Raw genomic sequence first — 12261 nt, 5'->3', positions numbered from 1 at the left:
TAGAGACGGGGTTTCACCATGTTGACCAGGATGGTCTCGATCTCTTGACCTCGTGATCCACCCGCCTCGGCCTCCCAAAGTGCTGGGATTACAGGCTTGAGCCACCGCGCCCGGCCTCTTTATTTCTTTTTAACCTCCCATCCTTTTATCTCAACAATTCTTTTTCATTTTTGGTGCTTTTAGATTTACCTGTAGTTTGTAACTTTCCTCCAAATTACTTGAATCCTTTTCCCTCCCTTCTATCCATGAAAATACCCTGATGAATTAGGAGAACTAAGATTTAAATACAAAATTTTGTTTTCCACACAGCTTTTCAAGCACATTTCATAGAGGTATACCCTAATCATATTTATGTTTAAATCACTTAAAATTTCATCAGAAAATAAAAATGGGACTTTTTTTTGAACAGATGATAAAGTGCCTAAAATATGTCAGTCTCTGTACAAGGTGCTAAAGGAGACACCTGTCATTTTGAAATTTTGCAATATAATGAAAAAGACACAGTGAATGTCTTTGCAGGATGCAATGAGGTTACTATAGCAGAGGCAAATATTTGCCACTAGCATGCATTCTCCCCTTCTTCCTTACTGTTAAAGTCCTTGATTTTTAGCTGGGCACACAGCCATCTGACGAAAAGGCTGTATCTGCTAACTTCCCTTGCAGTTCAATTGCTCAACTAAAGAGATGTAACCAGAAGGTATGGGTGCTACTTCTTTGCAGTGTTTTTGTCCTTCCTCCCTCCCAAATGGAATGCAAATGTGATGGCTAGAACTCAGGCACCTCTCTCGGACTTCATGGTAAAGCCGCATGCTGAGGATGATGAAGCAACAAGTTACAAGGAGCTCAAGGCCTGATAACTTTGGGAGGGAATCTGCTGCCCAACTAGTCCCAACTGCTTACCTCTCGATGTGTTTTACATGAGAGAAATAAATTTCTTTCTGGTTTAATTCACACTTATTTTGAGTCTTCTATCACTCAACACAAATCCAAATTCTAGCCAACATAGTTGCTAGAAGGTTTTAAGCAGGAGTGGGGAATGTTAGAGTCACATAATGATTGCTAAAACCATCAATGGACGCCCTGCATGCCCTAGGAATGGCAATCTGCATCTGTTTTTCATTGGGATTGGTAAATCAGGAGAGGCTCCTAGAAAAATACCCCTTCATAGCTTCGGGGTTTAGGGGAGGCAGAAATAAGAGTAGATGGATTCTGAGCTACTGATCAAATTGAAAGGCAATATAGCATTCTGGTCAGACCTGGGTTTAAGTCTTACCTCTGCCAATTACAACTATGACCCTAGGAAACTTACTTGAATATTAAGTTTAGTAATGATATCCATCTGGCAAGCATTAGTAATGATATAATGAGTAATGATATCCATCTGGCAAGCATTTCTAGTGGTGTGCCACACGGTTCTGGCCTGTTGCCAATATTTTGAATGAACACAATAAGTTTGCTGTGGCAAATGTGGATTGGCTTGCTCAATTTCTGTTCCAGCTTCCTCCTTGTTTGAAGGAGCAGGAAAGCAAAAAACTACATTTGCTAGACTTCCTCACAGCTACGTGCTGGATATAATTACGTTTCATCTATAAGATTTGTTCTTGAAAGATCTGAAGGGGAAAAAATGAAGCAAAAGCCATCTTCCTACTTCTTTTTTGGTGACTTTTTCTTGCAAGCAAGCTCATGAGAGTCTTTTAGCAGCTGTGTTCTAGAGTCTATTCTTGTGATTCTTAAGTTTGAAGGTCCATGTTCCAGTGCGAAATCACCAATTTTGTGAACATCAAGAGATAGTCAAGTGGTGCAGTGATGGTACCAACAGTATCACCAACTTCCTAGTCTGGTTTCCTGCTCTCTAGAGTAATTTCAGAGACGAGCTCATGGGTGATTACCCTGATGATCAGCTCTACCATGTTGCTCCAGGAGTCATTTCAGGAGATAGTCTAAAGCCTGTTTTTCTACTTACAGTTGTCCCTCAGTATCTGGGCAGGGATTGGTTCCAGGATCCCCAGGAATAACAAAATCTGCAGATGCTCCAGTCCCTTACATAAAATGGCAAATGGCATAGCATTTGCATATAGCCTATGCACATCCTCCTGTGTACTTAGTCTTCTGTAGGTTACTTATAAAACCTAATGCAAGCCAGGCATGGTAGCTCACACCTGTAATTCCAGCACTTTAGGAGGCTGAGGCAGGTGGATCACTTGAGGTCAAGAGTTGGAGACCAGCTTGGCCAACATGATGAAATCCTGTCTCTACTACAATACAAAAATTAGCCAAGTGTGGTGGGGCACACCTGTAATCTCAGCTACTTGGGAGCCTAAGGCAGGAGGATCATTTGAACCTGGGAGGCAGAGGTTGCAGTGAGAAAAGATCACACCACTGCACAGCAGCCTGGGCAACAGAGAGAGACTCTATCTCAAAGAAAAAAAATGCAGTGTAAATACTATGTAAATAGTTGTTATACTGTATTATTTTTATTGGTATTATTTTTCTTTTTGTATTATTTATTGTTTTTTTCCCCAAATATTTTCAAACTATGGTTGGTTCAATCTGCAGATGAGGAACCAATGCTATGAAGAGCCAACTGTATTTGTAAGCACCTAATCCTCTGCATTAAATCCTTTTCTGTTTAAAATACCTAGAATAAACATTTTCTACACTCCACCCCAACTCATAACATATGCCTATAGGCTAGGAGTCAAGAACATCTTAAATCTGGACCTGGTTCTATCATTCTTTTACCCTCTCTGCACTTTAAGAGATAATAATCCCTGTTCTAGTTATTTCTGAGAATCTTGTGAATCTTAGTAAAATATGACAATATTTTGTAAACCCTAAGTCAAAGCGGTTATATAGGTATTGATCGACTTACGACCCATGCAACTTACAACCATTTGACTTTATGACCACAATCGCTAGCCACGACTGCTCCGCATCTGGCAGCGCAAACGTTGCCCAGCTGGGCGTAGGACAGTGCGGACGAGCTTCCAGCAGCACTACCATCTCCGCGTGCACCATTTCAACTGTTATCCCAGACTCGGTACAGCAATTTGTGTTTTGTGTCTTGGATATTTTTCATCAAACCTCTCCCAATAAACTTCTTATACATTTCGAAGCAATGGACCCAAACATCGAACGATTTGCAAGGATTGAACGGATGGCACACGATGTGTTTCGTCCATATCGTGAAATTTATGAAGAAAAAAAGAAACATACAATTCAGACAAAGCTCACCATGTTTATGAAAAACCAACTCCAGTAACCCCAACTGCTGCCTCAGATGACAACATCAACGATCCGCAGCCAAGCACCAGCGGCCAATAAAATGTTTCGTACATGTTTATATATTTTGATATGTTTTGCAATTGGGAAAATGTTTCCTATAGTATTTTTTACACCTGTATTTTGTATTTTTGTATGCACCTGTGTTTTGTAATTTTGTATGTTTTGCAAATATTAAACCAGTTGTACTGGTAATGCAGTGTTTTACTTAAACCTGACGAATGTAAAAATAAGAAACAAAATGGTGTAGAGATGATACAAATGGCATAAAATGAACAAAGAAAATTATATAATAATGAAAGAAAATTATGGTAAAATATGACTTGAAGATTTTTATAACATCATTTCTCAGTACTGTACATATAGCCTACTCAACTGACGACCAAATCGTGTTACGACCTGTCTGTCAGAACCAATCATGGTCCTAAGTCGAGCACTAGCTGTAATTATCATTAATACCTATGTGAAAGAACAGACATTTATCTGAGAGTGGGAAAAATTACTTTCCTTTTCAGCACTTAAATGTTATATTTTATCTGAAGCCTCCCTCCACCCCCACCACATACACATCTGTCAGACAGTAAAGCATGAATCCAGATTCAGGTAAAGCACTGAACTTTGAATTAATGGCAATAAACAAGAAATAAGTGTTAGTAAAAATTTTAATTTAAACCAAGCTGTTTATATCTGAGCATATATGTTTAAAATATATCAACATAGATTATTCAAATCATGAGACCTCTTGTACGACTTCACGTATTGGAAACACACAGTTTAAATTTGCTACCACAAATCTATTCCTCGTCAATGTAACTCTTTACTGAATCTTTCATAGTCTTAGCTCACCTTCATAACAGTTCTGAGACTGCTGTCTTAAGAAGTACTGGTCTTCTTAAGTACTTAAAAAAAAAAAGTACTGGTACTTTTATAATGGATAAGCCAAGTCCCTGTTCCTTTGGTTTCTAGAACTTGGTATTCTCATTCACCTCCTAAGTCTCAGATCCCTCATTCTCAGTCTTTTTCAGGGACCAGCTTCCTCTACCTATTATTTAAATATAGATATTCTTTAACATTCTGTCACTGGCTCTTATTATTCTTTCTCTCCCTAGTCATTTTAGAAACTCCTACAGCTGTACTGATGGCTTCCAAACCTAAATTTTCACATTTGACCTGTATATTTACTTCCAGTCTCAAAATCTAAATGCCCAAACTGAAATACCTTCTCCTTTTCTCCAACCTTCTCCTCTTCCTATTTTCTGTTAACAGTGTTATTATTGCAGTCAGCGGTTGAAAGCTCACATGGCTGGGCACGCTGGCTCATGTCTGTAACCCTAGTATTTTCAGAGGCCGAGGTGGGTGGATCACTTGAGATGGGGATTCCGAGACCAGCCTGGCCAACATGGTGAAAACTCGTCTCTGCTAAAAATACAGAAATTAGCCAGGCATCGTGGTGCATGCCTGTAATCCCAGCTACTCGGGAGACTAAGGCAGGAGAATTGCTTGAACCCAGAGGGCTGAGGCTGCAGTGAACCAAAATTGGGCCATTGCACTCCAGCCTGGGTGACAGGGTGAGACTCCATCTCAAAAAGAAAAAAAAAAAAGAAAAGCTCACATGCTCTTTCCTTCACTCTTTTCCTCAACATCAAATGAGTTTCTAAGTCCTATACATGTAAGGTACATATCTATTTTTTTTTCCTCTCCCTCTTAACCCTGCCTTGGTTGATGGATTCTCACTTGAAATACCAAATTATTTATAACTTCTGTAATAATTTCTGTACAATGTACAATGCCATCATAGCAATCCTTAACTCAAAAGCCTTTGATATTCAGAAGTAAACAGCCTTCCTAGATATAAGCAATAACCAGTTAGATAATATAATGCACAAGAAGACCCTTTTTATGCTAAAAATAAAAAAGATAAAATATCCAAGCATGAACTTAAATAATATATACAACTTATATAAAGAACACCTTTATAGCATTTTTACTGGCCAGGCACAGTGGCCCATACCTGTAATCCACCACATTGGGAGGCTTAGGCAGGTGGATCACATGAGGTCAGGAGTTCGAGACCAGTCTGGACAACATGGTGAAACCCCATCTCAACTAAAAATACAAAAATTAGCCAGGCACAGCGGCGGATGCCTGCAATCCCAGCTACTGCAGAGGCTGAGGCAGGAGATTCGATTGAACTCTGGAGGTGGAGGTTGCAATGAGCTGAGAACGCACCATTGCACTCCAGTCTGGGCGACAGAGTGAGGCTTCATCTCAAAATAAAAAACAAACAAACAAAAAACCACTTTTACTGAAAGCCCCAAGGTAGACCAGAGCAAATGGAACAGGAAAACATATTTAGATGAGAGAGACCTGGCAAGATGGCCAAATAGGAACAGCTCTGGTCTGCAGCTCCCAGTGAGATCAACGCAAAAGATGGGTGAATTCTGCATTTCCAACTGAGATACCTGGTTCATCTCACTGGGACTAGTTAGACAGTGCATACTGCCCACGGAGGGCAAGGTGAAGCATGGTGAGAAGTGCAAGGGGTTGGGGAACTCCCTCCCCTAGCCAAGGGAAACCACAAGAGGCTGTGCCATGAGGAACGATACATTCCAGCTGAGATACTACACTTTTCTCATGGCCTTTGCAACCCACAGACAAGGATATTCCCTCAGGTGCCTATGCCAGCAAGGCCCTGGGTTTCAAGCACAAAACTGGGTGGCTGTTTGGGCAGACACTGAGCTAGCTGCAGGAGTTTTTGTTTTTCATACCCCAGTGGCACCTGGAACGCCCGAGACAGAACCATTCACTCCCGTGGAAATGGGGCTGAAGCCAGGGAGCTGAGTGGTCTAGGTCAGCAGATCCCACACTGATTGAGCCCAGCAAGCTGAGATCCACTGGCTTGAAATTTTGTCTGCCAGCACAGCAGTCTAAAGTCAACCTGGGACTCTTGAGGTTGGTGGAGGAGGGGCAGTCCAACATAACTGAGGCTTGAGTAGGCGGTTTTCCACTTGGGGTATAAATAAAACTCCAGGGAACTTCAAACTAGGCAGAGCCCACCACAGCTCAGCAAAGCCACTGAAGCCAGACTTCCTCTCTAGATACCTCCTCTCTAGGCAAGGCATCTTTGAAAAAAAGGCAGCAGCCCCAGTCAAGGGCTTATACATAAAACTCCCATCTCCCTAGAAAAGAGCACCTGGGGAAACGGGCAGCTGTAGGTACAGCTTCAGCAGACTCAAACGTCCTTGCCTGCTAGCTCTGTGCAGTGAATCTCCCAACATGACGTTTGAGCTTGACTAAGGGTCAAACTGCCTCCTCAAGTGGGTCCCTAACCCTCAGGTCTCCTGACTGGAGGACACCTCCCAGCAGGGGCCAACAGACAGCTCATACAAGACAGCTCCAGCTGGCATTTGGTGGGTGCGCCTCTGGGATGAAGCTTCCAGAGGAAGAAACAGGCAGCAACCTTTGCTGTTCTGCAGCCTTCGCTGGAGATACCAGGAAAAAAGGGTCTGGACTGGACCTCCAGCAAACTCCAGCAGACCTGCAGCAGAGGGGCCTGTTAGAAGGAAAACTAACAGAAATGAATAGCATGAACATCAACAAAAAGTATGTCCACTCAGAAACCCCATCCAAAGGTTACCAACATCAAAGACCAAAGGTAGATAAATCCATGAAGATGGAGAAAAAACAGCACAATAAAAGCAGAAAATTCCAAAAATCAGAACACCTCTTTTCCTCCAAAGGATCACAACTCCTTGCCAACAAGGGAACAAAACTGGATGGAGAATGAGTTTCATGAATTGACAGAAGCAGGCTTCAGAAGGTGGGTAATCACAAAGTACTCTGAGCTAAAGGAGCATGTTCTAACCAAATGCAAGTAAGCTAAGAACCTTGAAAAAAGGTTAGATGAATTGCTAACTAGAATAACCAGTTTAGAGAAGAACATAAATGGCCTGATGGAGCTGAAAAACACAGCACGAGAACTTTGTGAAGCATATACAAGTATCAATAGCCAAATCAATCAAGCAGGGAAAGGAAATCAGAGACTGAAGATCAACTTCATGAAATGAAGTGTGAACACAAGATTAGAGATAAAAGAATGAAAAGGAACAAACAAAGCATCCAAGAAATATGGGACGATGTGAAAATACCAAACCTACATTTGATTGGTGTACCTGAAAGTGATAGAGAGAATGGAACCAAGTTGGAAAACATTCTTCACGATATTCTCCAGGAGAACTTCCTCAACCTAGCAAGACAGGACTAACATTCAAATGCAGGAAATACAGAGAACACCACAAAAATACTCCTGAAGAAGAGCAACCCCAAGACACATAATTGTGTCACCAAGGTTGAAACAAAGGAAAACATGTTAAGGACAGCCAGAGAGAAGGATTGGGTTACCCACAAAAGGAAGCCCATCAGACTAACAGCAGTTATCTTGGTGGAAACCCTACAAGCCAGAAAAGAGTGGGGGCCAATATTCAACATTCTTAAAGAAAAGAATTTTCAACCCAGAATTTCACACCCAGCCAAACTAAGCTTCATAGGTGAAGGAGAAATAAAAGACTTTACAGACAAGCAAATGCTGAGACATTTTATCCCCACCTGGCCTGCCTTACAAAATCTCCTGAAGGAAGCACTAAACATCAAAAGGAACAACTAGTACCAGCCACTGCAAAAACATACCAAATTGTAAAGAACCTCAACACTACAAAGAAACTGCATCACCTAACAGACAAAATAACCAGCTGGCATCATAATGACAGGATCAAATTCACACATAACAATATTAACCTTAAATGTAAATGGGCTAAATCCCCTATTAAAAGACACAGACTGGCAAACTGGATCAAGAGTCAATACCCATCAGTGTGCTGTATTCAGGAGACCCATCTCATGTGCAAAAAATTTGGACATACAGGTCCAAATTCAGGGATGGAAGAATATTTAATAAGCAAATGGAAAGCAAAAAAAAAAAGCAGGGGTTGCAATCCTAGTCTCTGATAAAACACACTTTAAACCAACAAGGTTCAAAAGAGACAAGAAGGCCATTACATAATGGTAAAGGGATCAATGCAACAAGAAGAGCTAACGATCCTAAATGTATGCACCCAATACAGGAGCACCCAGATTCATAGGACAAGTTCTTAGAGACCTACAAAGAGACTTACGCTCCCACACAATTAGAGTGGGAGACTTTAACACCCCACTGTCAATATTAGACAGATCAATGAGACATAAAATTAACAAGGATATTCAGGACTTGAACTCAGCTCTGGACCAAGTGGACCTAATAGACATTTACAGAACTCTCCACCCCAAATCCACAGAATATACGTTCTTCTCAGCACCACATCACACTTATTCTAAAATCAACCACATAATTGGAAGTAAGACATTCAACGGGTGCAAAAGGATGGAAATCATAACAGTCTCTCAGACCACAGTGCAATCAAATTAGAACTCAGGATTAAAACACTCACTCAAGCTGCACAACTACATGGAAACAGAACAAACTGCTCCTGAATGACTACTAGGTAAATAACAAAATGAAGGCAGAAATAAATAAGTTCTTTGAAACCAATGAGAACAGACACAACATACCAGAATCTCTGAGACACAGCTAAAGCGGTGTTTAGAGGGAAATTTATAGCACTAAATGCCCACAAGAGAAAGCAGGAAAGACTTAAAATTGACAACCTAACATTACAATTAAAATACCTAGAAGAGTAAGAGCAAACAACTTTAAAAGCTGGCAGAAGACAAGAAATAATTAAGATCAGAGTAGAACTGAAAGAGATAGAGACACAAAAACCCTTCAAAAAACATCAGTGAATCCAGGAGCTGGTTTTTTGAAAAGATCAACAAAATAGGCCACTAGCCAGACTAATAAAGAAAAGAGAAAAATCAAATAGATACAATAAAAAATGATAAAGGAGATATTACCACTGATCCCACAAAAATACAAATGACCATCCGAGAATACTATAAACACCTCTAGGCAAATAAACTAGATAATCTAGAAGAAATGGTAAATTCCTGGACACATACACCCTCCCAAGACTAAACCAGGAGGAAGTCGAATCCCTAAATAGACCAACAACAAGTTCTGCAACTGAGGCAGTAATTAATAGCCTACCAACCAAAGAAAAGTCCAGAACCAGATGGATTCACAGCCAAATTCTACCAGAGGTACAAAGAGGAGCTGGTGCCATTCCTTCTAAAACTATTCCAAACGATAGAAAATGCCGGACGCCTCTGTAACTCATTTTATGAGGCCAGCATTATCCTGATATGAAAAACTGGCAGAGACACACACAGAAAAAGAAAATTTTAGGCCAATGGCCCTGATGAATATTGATGCAAAAATCCTCAACAAAATACTGGCAAACTGAATCTAGCAGCACATCAAAAAGTTTATTCACTGTGATCAAGTCAGCTTCATTCTGGGATGCAAGGCTGGTTCAACATACATAAATCAATAAATGTAATCTATCACATAAACAGAACCAAAGACAAAAACTAAGTGATTATCTTGATAGATGCAGAAAAAGGCTTTGACAAAATTCAACAGCTCTTCATGCTAAAAACTGTCAATAAACTAGATATTGATGGAACGTATCTCCAAACAGTAAGAGCTACTTATGACAAACTCACTGCCAATATCATACTGAATGGGCAAAATCTGGAAGCACTCCCTTTGAAAACCAGCACAAGACAAAGATGCCCTCTCTCAACACTCCTATTCAATATAGTATTGGAAGTTCTGGCCAGGGCAATCAGGAAAGTAAAAGAAATCAAGGGTATTCAAATAGGAAGAGAGGAACTCAAATTGTCTGCAGATGACATAACTGTATATTTAGAAAACCCCATCATCCCGCCCAGAATCTCCTTAAGCTGATAAGCAACTTCAGCAAAGTCTCAGGATACAAAATCGATGTTCAAAAATCACAAGCATTCCTATACACCAATAATAGACAGAGAGCCAAATCATAAGTGAACTCCCATTCACAATTGCTACAACCAGAATAAAATACCTAGGAATACAACTAACAAGGGATGTGAAGGACCTCTTTAAGGAGAACTACAAACCACTGCTCAAGGAAATAAGAGAGGATACGAAAAAATGGAAAAACATTCCATGCTTATGGATAGGAAGAGTCAATATCATGAAAATGGTCATACTGCCCAAAGTAATTTATAGATTCAATGCTATCCCCATCAAGCTACCAATGACTTTCATCACGGAATTAGAAAAAATGACTTTAAGTTTCATATGAAACCAAAAAAAGAGCCTGCATAGCCAAGAAAATCCTAAGCCAAAAGAACAAAGCTGGAGGCATCGCGCTACTCACTTCAAACTATACTACAAGGCTACAGTAATCAAAATAGCATGGTACTGGTACCAAAACAGATATAAAAACCAACGGAACAGAACAGAGGCCTCAGAAATAATGCCACACATCTACAACCATCTGATTATCGACAAACCAGGCAAAAACAAGCAATGGAGAAAGGATTCCCTATTTAATAAATGATGTTAGGAAAACTGCCTAGCCATATGCAGAAAACTGAAACTGGATTCCTTCCTTACACCTTTTACAATATTTAACTCAAGATTAATTAAAGACTTAAACATAAGACCTAAAACCATAAAAACCCTAGAAGAAAACCTAGGCAATACCATTCCGCACACAGGCATGAGCAAAGACTTCATGACTAAAACACCAAAAGCAATGGCAAAAAAGCCAAAACTGACAAATGGAATCTAATTAAACTAAAGAGCTTCTGCACAGCAAAAGAAACTAACATCAGAGTGAACAGACAACCTACAGAATGGGAGAAAATTTTTGCAATCTACCCATCTGACAAAGGGCTAATATCAAGAACCTACAAAGAACTTAAATAAATTTACATGAAAAAAACAAACTTCCCCATCAAAAATTGGGCAAAGGATATGAACAGAAACTTCTCAAAAGAAGACATTTGTGCAGCCAACAAACATATTTTTGAAAAGCTCAGCCAGGCACGGTGGCTCACGCCTGTAATCCCAGTACTTTGGGAGGCCGAGATGGGCAGATCACAAGGTCAAGAGATTGAGACCATCCTGGCCAACATGGTGAAACCCTGTCTCTACTAAAAATACAAAAATTAGCTGGGCGTAGTGGTGTGCACCTGTACTCCCAGCTACTCGGGAGGCTGAGGCAGGAGAATTGCTTGAACCCAGGAGGTGGAGGTTGCAGTGAACTGAGATTGCGCCACTGCACTCCAGCTGGCGCCTGATGACACAGTGAGACTGTCTCAGGGAAAAAAAAAAAAAAAAAAAGCTAACCATCACTGGTCATTAGAGAAATGCAAATCAAAATCACAATGAGATACCACCTCATGCCAGTTAGAATGGTGATCATTAAAAAGTCTGGAGACAACAGATGCTGGAGAGGATGTGGAGAAACAGGAATGCTTTTACACTGTTGGTGGGAGTGTAAATTAGTTCAACCATTGTGGAAGACAGTGTGGTGATTCCTCAAGGATCTAGAACCAGAAATACCATTTGATCCAGCAATCCCATTACTGGCTATATACCCAAAAGATTATAAATCATTCTACTATAAAGACACATGCACATGTATATTTATTGCAGCACTGTTCATGATAGCAAAGACTTGGAACCAACCCAAATACCCATCGATGATAGACTGGATAAGGAAAATGTAGCACATACACACCATGGATTACTCTGCCGCCATAAAAAAGGATAAATTCATGTCCTTTGCAGGGACATGGATGAAGCTGGAAATCATCATTCTCAGCCAACTGACACAAGAACAGGAAACCAAACACCACATGTTCTCACCCATAAGTGGGAGTTGAACAATGAGAACACATGGACACAGGGAGGAAAACATCAAACACCAGGGTCTGTTGCTGGGGTGGAGGCCTAGAGGAGAGTTAGCCTTCGGAGAAATATATAATGGAGAT

The sequence above is a fragment of the Cebus imitator genome, unplaced genomic scaffold (assembly GCF_001604975.1).
Source record: "Cebus imitator isolate Cc_AM_T3 unplaced genomic scaffold, Cebus_imitator-1.0 Scaffold154, whole genome shotgun sequence".
In the NCBI taxonomy this organism is placed as follows: domain Eukaryota; kingdom Metazoa; phylum Chordata; class Mammalia; order Primates; family Cebidae; genus Cebus; species Cebus imitator.
Note: the sequence above shows the minus strand (reverse complement) of the source record.